The sequence below is a fragment of the Populus euphratica genome, unplaced genomic scaffold, assembly GCF_000495115.2.
Source record: "Populus euphratica unplaced genomic scaffold, PopEup_1.0 scaffold220.1, whole genome shotgun sequence".
NCBI lineage: Eukaryota > Viridiplantae > Streptophyta > Magnoliopsida > Malpighiales > Salicaceae > Populus > Populus euphratica.
In genome coordinates this window covers 203819-219901 of record NW_011500103.1, presented here as the reverse complement: position 1 = coordinate 219901, position 16083 = coordinate 203819, and positions in this window count along the sequence as shown.

The window sequence follows — 16083 nt, the reverse complement described above, 5'->3', positions numbered from 1 at the left end:
TTGGACCAATCATCATGATATCAAGCAAGTGTTTAGTAATGAGATACAGAAGAGATATAGAGTTTAAAATAACAAACTCATTTTTCAATCCATTTTTCTTTGATTTTTTATGGATTTTTTATGGTTTTTTTTCCCCTTATTCAGCAATATTTTTAAGCAAGTGTTTGGTAAGGAGGTATAACATGTTTTTGGCAAAGTTTTACATAATATTTTTAAGCAAGTGTTTGGTAAGGAGATATAACATGTTTTTGGTAAAGTTTTTCATTTAAAAATATATTAAAATAACATTATTTTTTTAATTTTTTATTTTATTTTTTTATATCAATATATAAAAATCACCGAAAAAACAATTAAAATACATTAATTTAATACCTAAATTACTTTTAAAAAAATATTTTGAAAAACAAGTCAACTAGAAAACAAACCACTTAATAAATTTGATTTATATTATATTAATCTTCAATTCTTTTGATTTAAAGTATGGTTTTCAAGAAACTATGAGTGCTGTGTAACCATTTACTAGTTTTACTCAAAGGTTGCAGCTGCAATAATTCTTTCTAATCCTTAATGTTTTTTATTTGTTCAATCTAGTTTCTACTATTTGAATACAAACATTAGCATTGAATGTTTTGTTTGTCATCTTGATCTGGTTATGTGACTGTATCTTCATTCCCGACCAATTGATCGATTACTTTGGATTTCTAATTTTTTTATAATGCTCATTTATTTATTTGAAATATGTCTTTCAATAATTAAGATGAAATTTGTGATTTACATATCTTTCAATAATTAAGATGAAATTTGTGATATACATAAAATCAAATCAAGCAATTCAATTCATATTTGTAATTGAGAAAGTTTAGTTTGAAAACAATAAATTCATTCAATTTTATTTTATTTATCCTATATTAAAATATTAAAATTTAATTACAAAAGACATAAATATAGTTTTAGTGATTTATAAAGTTCTTGAAAAAACAATAAAACAAAACTAGGAGTAATCCTATATTAACCAAAGCTAAAACAAGAGGGATTTCTACTCTAGCTTACAAGTAGAACAATGTTTTCATGATTCTACCTCTCATTCTAAAACTTATGACCTATGCTTGATTTGATAAATTTTCTATTGTGATTTTGTTTTTTAGCTTTATTTTTAGTTGTCATGATTCTGTTTTTTTATTAAATGCATTGATACAGGTCGTATCATTCTATTTTTATATTTTGATGACATAATTATTAATAGTAATGATATTGATGGTATTTTAGTGTTGAATACAAAGTTGGTTAGACGATTTGAAATGAAAGATTTAGGTTATCTTTAATATTTTCTAAGTATTGAGGTAGTGTACTCATTTAGAAGTTCTCTTTTTTCTCAATCGAAATATATTGCAGATATTCTTGAGCGGACTAGACTTACTGATAACAAGACTGTAAATACACCTATTAAGGCTAATGCAAGGTACTCTTCTTCTCATGGTTTACATCTAATAGATCCTATTTTATATCGTATTATTATTAGGAACTTAGTATATCTCATTGTTACTCATTTAGATATTGCATATATTGTTCATATTATTGGTTAGTTTGTTGCTTCTCCACTACTATTCACTGGACAACTATTCTTCGTACTTTGTGATATCTTCGAGGTATAATTTTTCAGAGTCATTTACTTTCATCCATCTCTTCTTTGGAGTTGCGTGCATACTTCAATACTGATCATGGTAATGATTTTATAAATCACAAGTTTGTTACCAGATTCTGTATCTTTTTAGGTGATTCTCTTATTTCGTAGAAGAGCGAGAAACAGTTTATTATTTCTTAATCATCCACCAAAGCAAAATATCATGCCATGACATCTACTACACAAAAGATTGTTTGGTTATGTTGGTTACTTGTTGATACTTTGCCTTTTGTTCCTTTTTTCTTGTAGATTGTTGATTTCTTTACCAAGGCACGTTCTATCTCTCACTTTTTTTTTCTAGTTGGCCAACTTTCAATGCTTGTAGTTGTCGTATCATAAAGTTTGAGGGGAGATGTTAAATAATATTTATATAAACTTATTTATTAAGGATAGAATAATATTTTCAGTTTAACCTTTTTTTTTTGTATTTAGGTTAAACTAAGTATTCATAATAAACAGATTATTGAGAATTCTAACTTTATTTTTATATTTAATCTTACTTATTTTAACACTATTATCATCTAGGGTTTGATTCTTTTAGAAAGATATAACAAAATAATTTATTATTAATGAATCAATTTAGTGGTATAAATGGCTATTTTAGGATCTAAAAGGAAGGGATCTAGTTTTAAAACGTGAAAGTTAGCCTAAAAACATCATTATTGGGGGAGGAGGGGATTGATGATAAAAATCTAGTGATAAAAAAGGGATGATGATAAAAAAAAAAAAAAGAGCCATGATGATAAAAATCTAATGATAAGAGTTGTTATCACCTTTAGCTTAAATGATAAATGATTATATTTTTTATAAAATTTAATGTATTATTTTTATCTTTAATACGATGATAAAAATCTTAAAAGCTTAGTATCAATCATGGGTGGATTCGCTACTAGCTAGTAAATTATTAGTTTGTTATTTTTTTAATTTATCTTTATTTTTATTATTACAATTAGGTAATATTTTTTAATAAATAATTTTTATACTTAATAAATAAATTTACCTTTTAAATTTGCAGGTAGAGTAAGACAATCAATAATCACACTAACGTGTTTGGTATTGTGATAACTTTTGTAGTTGTAGTTTGAAAAAAGTTGTTTTATAAAAATTAATTTTAATTGAGATTAGTTTGGTATTTATATATATTTAGTCAAAACTGTAGTTGAAATTAAGGTTAAATAAAAAGTAGTTTAATATGTGTTTGGTTAAACATACTTCTTAAATTGAGGTTATAAAATAACTAAAAAGATATATATTAATATTGATGGTTTTTAATTTAAATATTGTAAATTTAACTACTACTATTACATCATTAAATAAAAAATATTTTATATCAAATATTTTTAATTGTTCCACTAACTTATCTACAATTTCATCACATATGAAATTCATCATAAAAACTATAGTTTTTATAGTTTTTTTAATGTGCAATAAAATTAGGTAAAATATCATTAGAAACAAAATTAAAATTACGATCAAATTCTACAAATGTTAAGTCATCATGCGAACTCCTTTTAATTTATATAGTGTTATTGAATAATATTAGATACTAATTTTTGAGTAAAACATAATTAAAAAAATAAAAAAAAATCAGATCGGACATAATTCAATAAACAATGAAGTCACTATTTATATAAACAATAACTGAATTAATTTACTTTCCACTATTCCTATAAATAGTGCCAAGTGAATTAATCCACTCGACAGGGTTTAGATAATAATGATTGCTAAAGAAATATAAATTGAGTGGGCCTTGAGTTTTTTCTTTCTCTTAGCAACATACAGGAAAAAGTAAAAAATAATAATTTTTTGTTTTATTAAAACCGGTGCAAACTTAATTTTTAATGAAACTATCTTTAAAATTTATATTTAAAATATTTATCAAATAGTTAGAAATTGTGGTTGTAACACAACACAGTTCCAACCACAATCAATAATTTTTATACTTAATAAAATTAAAAAATTACATGTGGATTGTTTAAAATAAGTTGGCAGAGTATAGCACCCACACAACATATTTTTGCATATTTAACCAGCTACACATAATTAATTAAATTGTTGGCATGCATGAGTTTAAAGCAAAACTAGAAATAATAAGTTTTATACTCTATATTATTTCACAAAAAATGTTTGTAGACAGCTATTTTCAACCTCAAAAGTATGGTGCTCATGTGTTCTCCTACTTTTAATTCATATCTTATAATTCATGAAAATGACAAAAACTAGGTGGATCTTTGCCAGCTGTGGGATTCTTTGCCTCCATTCTTGCATTAAAAAAAGGTTGAATGAATATATACAATAAAGTTCTGTCACTTGAATTCAGCATATATAACATATATAGTTCAGCATCAACCGACTTTGCTAACAATTACTTTTTCTCTGCCTTCTATAAAAGTTATTAAATCTGTATAGTTCATGATGGGCGGATTAATTTGAATCAATCAAAACAACAAAATAATGTTATTTTAATTTTTTTAAATGATTAAAACAAAATCCTTTTTATTTTATTTTTAAAAAATAATTATCATAAGCTCACCCACCACAACAATTAAGTTGCTCCAAATAAATTTTAATTTGTTTTTTTTTAACCAAGTGTATACTAGGTTTAGATTGACCCGCTAAATTATGCCAGATTTACTAACAATATTGCCTAATATTATCTCAAGTCATTGTTGATTGAGGGTGTCTCAACACCCGACTAATTTGGAAGAAAACATTATGACTTGTCATTTACAATGGAAGATGGAATAAAATCTGCATAATATTATCTCCTGAATTGTTTGTATAGAGTTACTGTGGTTTTATAATTTGGATGGTCAATTTAATAAATTAACCTGGTTTAGTTAAAATCAATATAATATATTATTATTTTAATAATATTTTAAAAAAATATTGTCTTGAATTTTTATGAATCAAATAATATTTTTACCAATTATCTAGATTATCTTTAAATCCATCAAGATAATTAGGTGAATCAAGTCAACCTTTATGTAATTTAAAAAAAAAATATTAGAAAAATATCAACAATACCTTTGATGTTTCTTTTGTATGTTGAAAAAAATCGATTTGACTTGCATCATAGCATGAGTCAACAGTCTAGTAATTATAAAAAATACTGAAAAAAATCAATTTTTTATTGTGACTCTAAATATAAAAGATTATGAATTAGAACAATGTAAATACATTGTTACCCTTGCCAAAAAAAACTTAGACTTGAAATTAGGGATATAATTGTCTTTTCTAAATGAGATATTCATTATTACAAAATTGACTGGGAACAAAATGAACTGGAAATGTTTTTTTTTAACAATGTGATGACTATTTTTTTTTAAAAAGCACAAACAATTAAGATTTAGGTGAAGGACTCTTTTACCTTTTACAAAAAAAAATAGTTAATTTATAATAATACCCTTAAGAGAGGAAAAGAAAATTAACATGGGAGGAGGGGCTTTTTCAAAAAATAAGATGATAAAATTACCTTTGTATTTTGAAAAAAAAATTAGGACTACTTATGAGAATTTTTTTGTTTTTTTATATTTTTTTGTTGTAATTTCTCAAGTAGGGTTAAGGATAATTGAGTATTTTAACATGTATAAATTACTATTTAAATTTAAAAATAGTTGGCGTTTATGGCTCTTAAATTGTAGTAGGGCAGCATTCGATGCACCTTACCATGCTAATCACAGTAGCAAGGCACGTGTTCACAGCTGTCATACGAAGAAGCTATGACTGCAAGCCTCCCTCTCTCTTTCCTCTTTCTTTTCTCTCTCTTCTTTTAAAAAACCATGTTGGCCATTGTAAAGCACATACAAAAGTTTGGCTATTTGTTTTTAAGTTAAATTATATTATTATTATTTTAATTACAATATATTTGATCTTAAATCATTTATTAAGTTAATTTGTTTTTCAATTTCATTCATTGATGCTTGATTTTTATATTGAATTAATTTCCATTCCTTTAATTGCAATGTATGTAGTCTTTAATCATTTATTAAGTTAATTGTTTTTTTTAATTTCATCCCTTTTATACTTGATTTTTATATTATATTTGATTTTTATTCTTTTAATTTATATGTATTTAGTTTTGAATCATTTATTGAATTAATTTGCCTCTTGATTTCATTCCTTGACATTCTATTTTTATATCAAATATGATTCTCATTCTTTTGATTATTATTTTTATTTGTTCTTATCATTTTCTTAATTAAAATTATTTTTCAATTTCATCCCTTTTGATTTACTTTTATTTTTATTTTTGTGTCAATTATGATTCTCTTTCTTTTTAAATCTATATTTCTAAATCACTTTAAAAAAAATAAGTTTCTACCTAATTATTTTGATTGATTGAGAATATTACATGTTATTTTTTCAGGTTTTCTTTTATGTTGTGATTTAACCTCATAATTCATGTCATAAGTCCTGAAAGTTAAATCAGGTTGGATTCAATTATTTTTAAAAATTTCATTCATCATCATTGAGTTTCCTGGAAATTAGTATTCTTTGTTTTTTCTTTTGGATTATTTAATGAATTTAATTTTTCTTTTTAATTTTGTCTTTCGAGTTAATATTTCATGATATTTAAGATTTGACCTTCAATGTTTTAATTTTTAATTTTGATTCTTAGCTTTTGTTTATCAAATTTTAATTTATGTTCAATTTCATCTTTAGATTCATAATCTTGATTTGTTAAGAGACAATTTAAGATTTGGTTTTATTCTTAGACCAAATCCAAATGAATCAGCAAGCTAGATTCATTTGTTAATTTGATTTTTTTTTTCTTTTCAATTCAAAATTTTAGTTTATCCTCTCAATTTTTTTTGAAAGAGGTTTTTATTCTCTTAATTGCTATTTTTTTATACTTTTATTTTTTTATTTCATCATTTGACATTTTATTTATTGAGATTTGTCTCCTGGAGTTTTCTTATTATTTCTAGGCCCTACCCATGAGTTAATCTGGGACAATTATCGGGTTACGATTCAAGTAGGTTGATTTAATTTAACCTGTTAATCTAGGATAATTATCAGGTTACGATTCAAGTAGGTTGATTCAATTTAACCCAACTCTACCAAAAACAATGTTTAAAAAAAATTCAAATGATATCATTTCAAAAAAAAATAGCCAACGGATTTTGACAATGACTTGACTAGATTTTTCCCAAGTTAACCGAACCATGGTACAATTTGAGTGTTTAGTCATCTTATACTTGATCAATTCTTCCTCAATTTCTTTTGAAACTCAACCCTATCTAAACCAAGGATCACCTAGGTCACGATTCAACCTATCAAGTCAAGCTAAATTTTAAAATAGTTATTTTTTAGATGTGGCACTTCCATTTTAGTCACTACCTAGAGTTATAGGTTTGAAAAGTTAATATAGGTTGTTATCATTTTCTTTCCCAATTATATCCTTTAAAGTTATTCATTTCAAAAAATGAACTTTCTTATTTTTCTTGGTTTTCTTTCAATCAAGTTATCATCATCTCATGCTTTAGGAGTAAGGTTTATCAAGGTAACCCAGGGATTTTTTATGTCACATTTTTTTATTTTTTTATTTTGTCCTTTAAAATTCGATTCTTTTTAAAATTAAACTTTATTTTTTTTCTATTTTTTTTATATTAGATTATCTTATTTGTATGATCCTACTCACAATTTTGATATCCTTACTTGGTTTTGATAATGATTTGTTTTTTAAAAAAAATCATCAAATTTTTCTCGATTTTATCATTTTACATTTTTATTCATTGGGATTGACGATCATTATTTTTTTTAAGTTATCTTTTTATGATGTTGAGTCATGGATTTTTTTTCTTTTGTTCTTTAAAATACAATGAAAACATTTGAGCATCATTTTTCTATGTTGCAAAAAAATCAGCTTGTCTCACAACAAAGTGCGGGCTATTTATCTATTGTTTTTTCCTTGTTTATTTACATAAATGATTATTAATTTATTTAATGAGATAATTACATTTTTCAATTTATACTTTTAATTTTTTATGTTAAAAAATATATTAAAGCAACTTACATAGCCAATATTTAAAAAACAATATTATAACCTGCGGCGAAGCGGGGGTTAAATGGCTAGTATAATCTAAAAGAGGTGGTGTTTTTATTGTGCACCACCTCACAAAACACTATTTATTTCAACAATGGTATTTTTATCTTTTTTTCTAATTTCATATGCTAATATTTAGTTTATTGGATATCAGTCTTCATTATTTATTACAATTTGTTTTTATTTGTGGTCAGATCGGCCTTATAACTTATGACACAAGTTTGACAAGTTAGCTCAATTGATTCAAGTTTTTTTTTTTATCTTTTTTAATTAATATTTTTTTTAATAACATTTAGCTAATTAGAAATTAAGTTTTATAATTTATTTTGGTTCGCTTTCTATGAGGTTATCTCGGTTTCAAAACTTGTGTCATAAATATGGCTGATTGACTCGAGTTTTTTTTTGTTTTTTTAAATTGGCATTTTTTTATATTTTATCCTTTGGCATTGGGTTGATTATAAATTAGACTTCATAATTTATTTTAGTTTGATTTCTATAAGGTTATCCAAGTCTTATGGCTCATGTCACATGTTTTATGAGTTAATCACAATAGACTCAAGTTGTTTTATTATGTCTTGTTTTTAAATTATTTTTTTTCATTTTCAATCTTTAATAGTGGATTTATTAAGAATTAAATTTTATAATTTATTATGATTTATTTTTTATAAGGTTGTCATAATATCATGATATTAGTCGCGAGTTTGGCAAACTAATCCATATTGACTCAAGTTATTTTTTTATTTACTTTCTATAACGTTATCTTAATTTCATGATCCGGGTCATAAGTTTGGCAAGTTAACTTAGGTTATTTGTTTTTTATTTTTTTACAAATTTATTCTTTAATATTGGGTTGGTTAAAAATTGAGTTTTATAATTTATTTTGATTTGTTTTATGATTTGAATCATGGATTTAACAGTCTAACCTAGATTAGATTAAATCAATTTAATATGTTGTTATTTCAATATTATTTAAAAAAAAATATTATCTTAATTTTTTGTTCAAACAATTTTCTTACTAATTATTTTGAATTGTTTTTAAATCCTTCAACTTGATCAAATTATATCGCGTTAATCTCCGTATGATTTAGAAAATAATAACTGAATAATAATAACTGAATATATATTTCTTTGATATATTAAAAATAAAATTTAATCAGACCTGTAAGTACAACTATATAGTTAATATACTAATGAAAAATGCACACCATGATGTCAATTTCGATGCAGAAATGAAGGGACTGGCGGAGGCAATCACTTCAAAACCCTGTCGTCTATCTTCCTGACCAGATAAATAATAAAGAAGCAATGGGGCCTCTGTGCCAAAGGTCGTTGAAAAATAATTACAAACAGTGAATCAAATAATGAGACTTGATGAGACCTGCAACCATGGCCAAAATATACAAGGTACCGATTCCCCAGAAGCTTGCCCTCCTCCCTAGCTCGGGGATGTTCTTAGAGCAAAACTGGAGTTCGAATTGGTAAAGATGTCAATTCATTAGTTTAGTGATCCAGCTGACTATTTATCAATTCAATTGAGTCTTGTTTAATATCTAAAATAAATTTTTTTTTTCATATTTTTTTTAAGCAACCCATAATGAGTTGATCTTGAATCAATTCATTGGGGCAAATAATTCTTAATTGATTTCCACTTATTCTTATTAAATGAATTGTATAAACTTGGAATTGAATCAATAACCTCAAATAAAAATAGTAACATGTCGGTTTTGAATTTTAATTTCTTTTAAATATTGTATAAATTATGGGTTTATCTAAAATATGGTGAATCTAATTTCAATTACATGAAAATAGGAAAAAAAGAATAGGATTTTTCTACCTTAGCAAGTAATCTTTGATTCTGAAATAATTATATAAAAAAAATCGTATCTAAGTACAACTTTAGGGCCCAATTGAGATAAACATAGTTATTAAAAATAGGAAAAAAAAGAAGAGAATTTTTTATGTGTAATTATTAAAAATGTTAAGGTTCCTCCACTATATATATAGTTAATAATTATTTAAAACATTTAGGGCCCAATTGAGATAAGCAAAAGTTGTCTGGGGACTTAATCAGGACTACATATATAGTTGGAGGACCTTTTTGAGGTTCTTACTTTCTCAAACCATTGATTCATGTTTTCCTTATTCTTTTATCATTTTGTTGCTTTCAATGTGATTCACGTTTTAATTATATATATAGACATTAATATATTCAAGAAAATAAATTCTATCAAAAATTAATTTCAATACGAAAACTCAAGATAAAAGACATGCCTTATTGACCACCCGACTGACTCATGAGAGTTAGTGATATCACATGAACTATGATGCAAAAGTTATACTGGTAAGTTATTTTATTTTAATAAAATTTAAATACAATGCATTATACTAACAAAATATATTTTTTTATTAAGAAAAATATATCAATAAAAGAGGATTATATGAGTAAATTTTTTTATATCATTTAAATTATTAATTTTCTTATAGAAAAACTATTTACATATAAAAAAAATTAATAGCTCTCGATGGCACTAGATTTATATTTATCTCTCGGATTTCTGATTGAATTTTTGATTTGCGTCAATATCGCATTCTAATAATTATTTATGTATATAATACTATGTATATTTGATTAAACCTAAAAAAAAACATGTTTGCAGTGTTTGCACATTCTTTATTTCATATTAAAAAAAAAAATTAACTATTTCACCGACAGCAAATTGTGGGTTATACTCTATATTAATTCACAAAAAAAAAAGTGTTTGTAGACGGCTATTTTCTGGCTGGGAGGTTGGTGCTCATGTGTTCTACTACTTTTAATGCATATCTTACATAAAATTCAAGAAAATGACAAGAACTAGGTGGATTTTAGCCATCTGTGGGATTCTTTGCCTCCATTCTTCCATTAAAAAAAAAAAAGCAAAAAGATTGATGAACACTATAAAGTTCCTTGTCGCTTAGATTGTGCCCTTTTTTGGCAGTGTATAACATATATGGTTCAACTTCAGCCAGCTTTGCTATCAATTATTTTCTCTCTGCCTAATATTGTCTCAAGTCACTGCTGGTTGGTGGTGTCTCGTCACCCCACTAATTTAGAAAAGATTATGACTTGTCGTCTACAGTGGAAGATCGAGTTAAATGTGCATATATAATAATATGAAATATTTTTAAGTCATTTTCATCGTAAATGTTGATTTGTTTGCTTTATTACCGCCCAGAAAGTCGAACACATTGAGTGTTTCCATGCCTTAAACTAATTACAGATAAAATTAAAAGGAATTATTCTTTTACCGTGAGTGAACTGTGAACAGTGCAGTGAAAAATGATTGATGCTTTTTTTTTAAACCAAAGTCTAATTACTCCATAGTACCTGGGGTCAACTTTTTTTAACCCAAGGTAAAGGGGAATTTTCAGTTTTTTTATCTTGATTTTTACGATTATTACATAGGATAAAAAATGTTATGATCTTTTTATAAATTAAAAAAGAAAAAATGGTTAGGGCATTCAAAGCACATGTCAAGTAGGTGAAAGGTACTTATACTCTTCAAGCGACGCGTGTGGCATCTCGTAATGGTCATCAGTTGCTTTCAAGGACTGCATCCAAAACGACACGCCACTCTTTACATGGTGGGCTGACACACGTCATTCGCAAGGATGCGATAAAGTTCCGGCAATAATTTTTTTAAAGATGTGCTGACCTTGTAAAATTATAAAATAGTCATTAATTTTTTTATTATATTGAATTTGAGTCAGTTGTTTTATAAATATTTTACCTAATTTTATTGCACGCTAAAAAAATCATGAAAATTATAATTCTTATCAAATGAATTTTATACGTGATAAAATTATATTTTTTTTAAAAAAAATTGAGTTTTACTCAAAAAACTAGTATTTAATATTATTTATAACACTACATAAATTAGAAGGATATCGTATAATGACGTAGCATTTGTGAAATTCGATTGCAATTCCAATTATGTTCTTGTTGGGTCCGGCCCAGTTAAAAAAATTCAGTTTTTATTTTTATTTTAATTGTGATTTATTCAAAAAAATTAGAAGGATATCGCTTGATAATATAACAAATAATTCAATTTTTGTTGTTACATATTTGAGAACCCATGAAAAATATAGTCATTATTGAATAGATTTTGTACATGATGACATTGCATATAGTTTAATGGAATAATAAAAAAATATTTAATATTAATATTATTTATTTCATGATGTAATAATAGTAGTTAAATCTACAATATATATATATATATATATATATATATATAACTTCAATGCATCCATGTCAGAAAAGCCCGGATATCTTTAGAAATGAAGTCAATTTAAATGAATCTTCTCCACCTTAATTACAGTGTGAGCTAGCCAACATGGATGGTTAATTTATTTACAAGTGATAAAACTTGAATTTTTTCTAACATTTTCCTGCCATGTATATATATAATACATCTGATGCATGTTACAACAGAAATTTCATAAATACAACATTTCAATTTATTATTATTATTATTATTATATATAATAATAATAATAATAATAAATTGAAATGTTGTATTTATGAAATGTCTGTTGTAACATGCATCAGATTAATACATCACTAACCAACCTGGCTAATAAAAACATTGCTTTGCGCCTTTCCTGCTAATATTAATTTATAGTAACGTGGCTGTATGCATGTGACTGCTTTTCTTTTTCATGGTCGTGATTATTTTGCCTTCTTGACTAATGTTCTCCCTTGTCGCTTTCAGAATTGATCTCCTCTTCCTTGCATGCATTGTGTCAATCACGACATAAATCTGTCTGGGCTGCACAGTGTCATCATACAAATACTAATGATCTTGAATTGAAAAGTACATACATCACCAAACTCATTAAAATCGGCTGTTTTAAGGCATATGTTATAATTATTGAATCGTATACAATATAGTTTCTGATCAAATCAATCATATTATAAGTTATTTTTGTTAAATTGACTTAATTAATCATCATATACAATATACTTTTCGATTATCAGAGTATAAATTATTTTATAAAATTGTCTTGATCCATTATTATATAATGTAGATTGAAATTTAATCTGAATTAATTAACTTATGAACAAACTAATTTTTTATCAAATCAATAAAATCTCAGAATGTCTTGTTGATTGACTTAATAAATTATTATATACAACATAGTTTTCAATCATATCAATCAGATTATGAGTTGTTTCATTAGATTGATTTTGATCCATTATTATATAATTTAAATTAAGATTTAATCCAAGATAAATTCTGAATTGAACAGGACGAACTGGATATAACAACATTGTAGTAATAGATCATACTCAAGATCATGATGCCCATCTTCGAAAGATTGACCTTGCCCGCTAGGATGCCAAATTTGATGCCGAGATGAAGGGGTGCTGGCTGAGCCAATCTCCTCAGAAACCTGTCGTCTATCTTGGCGACCGCTATGAATAATAAGATGAAATGGGGCCTCTTGCCAAAGGTGGGTGGGGAATAATTAATGAGCCTTGAGGTATGCAATGCAACCATGGGGAAAAGGATTTTATGTTACCAATTCACCAGAAGCTTAGCCGCCGGCCAAACTTGCTCGGACATGTGCTTATGTTGTCTTTGTTTGTGCGTTGCTGTATTTTAGAAGTTTTTATTTTAATATATTTTTAAATAAAAAACATTTTAAATAATAACATCTATTATAATATTAAACACGGTTTTATAACACAATTATTATTCATCCATTCAATTGAGGATTATTTATTATCTTAAAAATTTATTATTTTTTCAGTTTTTTTATTAAGTAACACATAATAGGTTGATCTTAAACCAATCCAATCATTTTAAATTAACAATTCATATAACTTTTGATTGGCTCACACCAATTTTTATCGATTCACGAGATAATTAGATTAATCTAACGAGTTTGTATAACAATAGAGTTTTTATAACAATGTTTTTATAAAGAATTTATAAATAAATTTTCTATTTGACTCCAATTTAGATTCGTATACCGATCAAATACTAATATGGAGAGGATAGATGATGGCCCCCCTACTATCGAGGTATGCATGCTAATTATTTAACGACGGTTGACGAGCTGATGTTACTATCGAGTAGTCATGATGGGTCTTGTGCTTAGATTCGTTAATAGATATTTAACAATAATTAAGGTCAACAGTGGGATGGTCTGATTTATTTAACAGTTTTTCACGAATCTAAGACAGATCACGAGCATGATTTTGCCTTTCTATTCAAGGAAAAAAGAAGAAGAATTTTCGTGTTGGCAAGCAATCTTTGATTCTGGGATAATTATATATACAAAAAAGTAATTAGTTTTAAAGGATATATAGAGGATTAATTATAATCATAACCCTACAAAGATCTTTTCTCATAGACAAAAACAATTTAAGCCCTAATATGAAATATTTATTGAGATTTGAATTCATACCATGCAATTCTCTTTCTACCACCCACAGAAAATAATGCAACTCTCCTGCCAGCCAGCCAGCCAGCCAACGACCACCTGCAATTCTCTTTCTACCACCCACAGAAAACAATGCAACTCTCCCGCCAGCCAGCCAGCCAACGACCACAGTCCCCGACCCTCCATTCCCTACCTCTGCTATCTGATTCCGAAAATACTCGAAAATAAATCAAAAAAATCATTGAAGAAAGGCAATTGTGCAAAAGAAACAGGACATGAAACATTCTGATCAGGGTTTATTTCATGCCCTCAGAAACCCTAAAGCAAGGCAAGTCAAAAGGGGGAGATTCCCACCATCAGTTCACATGTGGACATTTTAGTCATCTTCACAAACCCTCTTAGTGCCAGTCCCCGTCCCATTCTGTCTATGCCTGCAAGGGCCATGGCTAGGAGCTGGTCAGTCAACACGAAAATAGTGTCCCAGCATGTAACATTTCTGCCCAAATTTTTCACTCAATTATTGAGGGTAACATTGATGACCTTAACCACTTCGTTTAAAAGCATAGCTATAAATCCGTAAAGCTTCCGAGTCAATCCGACAACTCATTAACTCCAAATTCGATCTAGGTTTGCTTTTATCTTAAACAATTTTTGTTACTAAAACACTCTAACATCATTTTATGATTATTTTTTAAATCAAAACTTGGGTTATTTCGTGGATTTCCACTCCAAGTTTAGTAATTTAGCTATGTTTAAAATAGCTCATTAGACGACTGGGTAGCAATGGATTTTGTTAAAAAATAAAAACAAAAACTTAATCTTCTGCAGCAGATGCCTTTCCATCATTCTTTGTCTTCGAATGATGCTCTCGGCTCTTCGCTATGCAACAAGACACGGGCTATGGATTCTTGCATGCAGGGACAAACAAGGGAGTCAGCTCCATTACACTCTCCAATACACATATTTAGTATAATATTAGACAGGCGTGGAAGTTAACATTAGTTATCCAAAATGTTTTTACAGAAGACAATCGATGTAATATTTTATCTCTAATTAAACCACAAACTAGAATAATGTAAAATAATTTAAATACAAATGTAACATGGAAAGATAAAGGAGAATTTGCAATAATTTTCTAAATTAACATGGGTGCTTGTATGGCTTACATGTATCTCGACTAATTCTATAAACCTTAAAATTAATAATTATATAAATTTTTAGTGGTCGTAAGATTTGCGAGATTCGAACTAATAATTTTTAAAAAATAAATTTAAAATCTAACCAATTAAACTATATTATTGAAAATTAGAATATACAATATTTATGTTTGATGTGGTGGTGAAATGCCGGAAAAAAAAAAGAGTGCATTGAAAGAAATAGAATCCAACAATGTTTTGCACCATGAACTTGAACTGTCATCGGTTGGACAAATCAACAAATTAGGTAGAATTGATAATTTTTTTTAAAAAAATTATCATGAATAATGTTGTTTTAAATAGAAAAATAATAAAATATTATTTTTAAAAAAATTAACCAGATTTCAACCAAATTACGAGATTAACTAATCAAAGCTCAACCAGGTTTCTCTATACTAGTTGCGGTAAAAAAAAAAAAAAAAACTTGACCCAATCTAAAAATTAAATTAACAAATCATCGAATGGAATTCGAAATAGCAAATGGAGGAAAGTAAAAGGAGGAAAGGTGAAGAGGAAAGATCCATAACAAGAGAAAAGTATACCTGTATTAAGATGGACGTTACTCACTTGCCTAACCTTTTTCTTATTCTTTTTGTCTACATAATTTCCTTTTATTTCAACACTTCGAAGTCCCTTTTGCCAATATTTTGATCAACTTTCATATACTAAAAAATAATTTTATGTTCTATCGACAACTTCTTTAGATAAACAATCATAAAAATTTA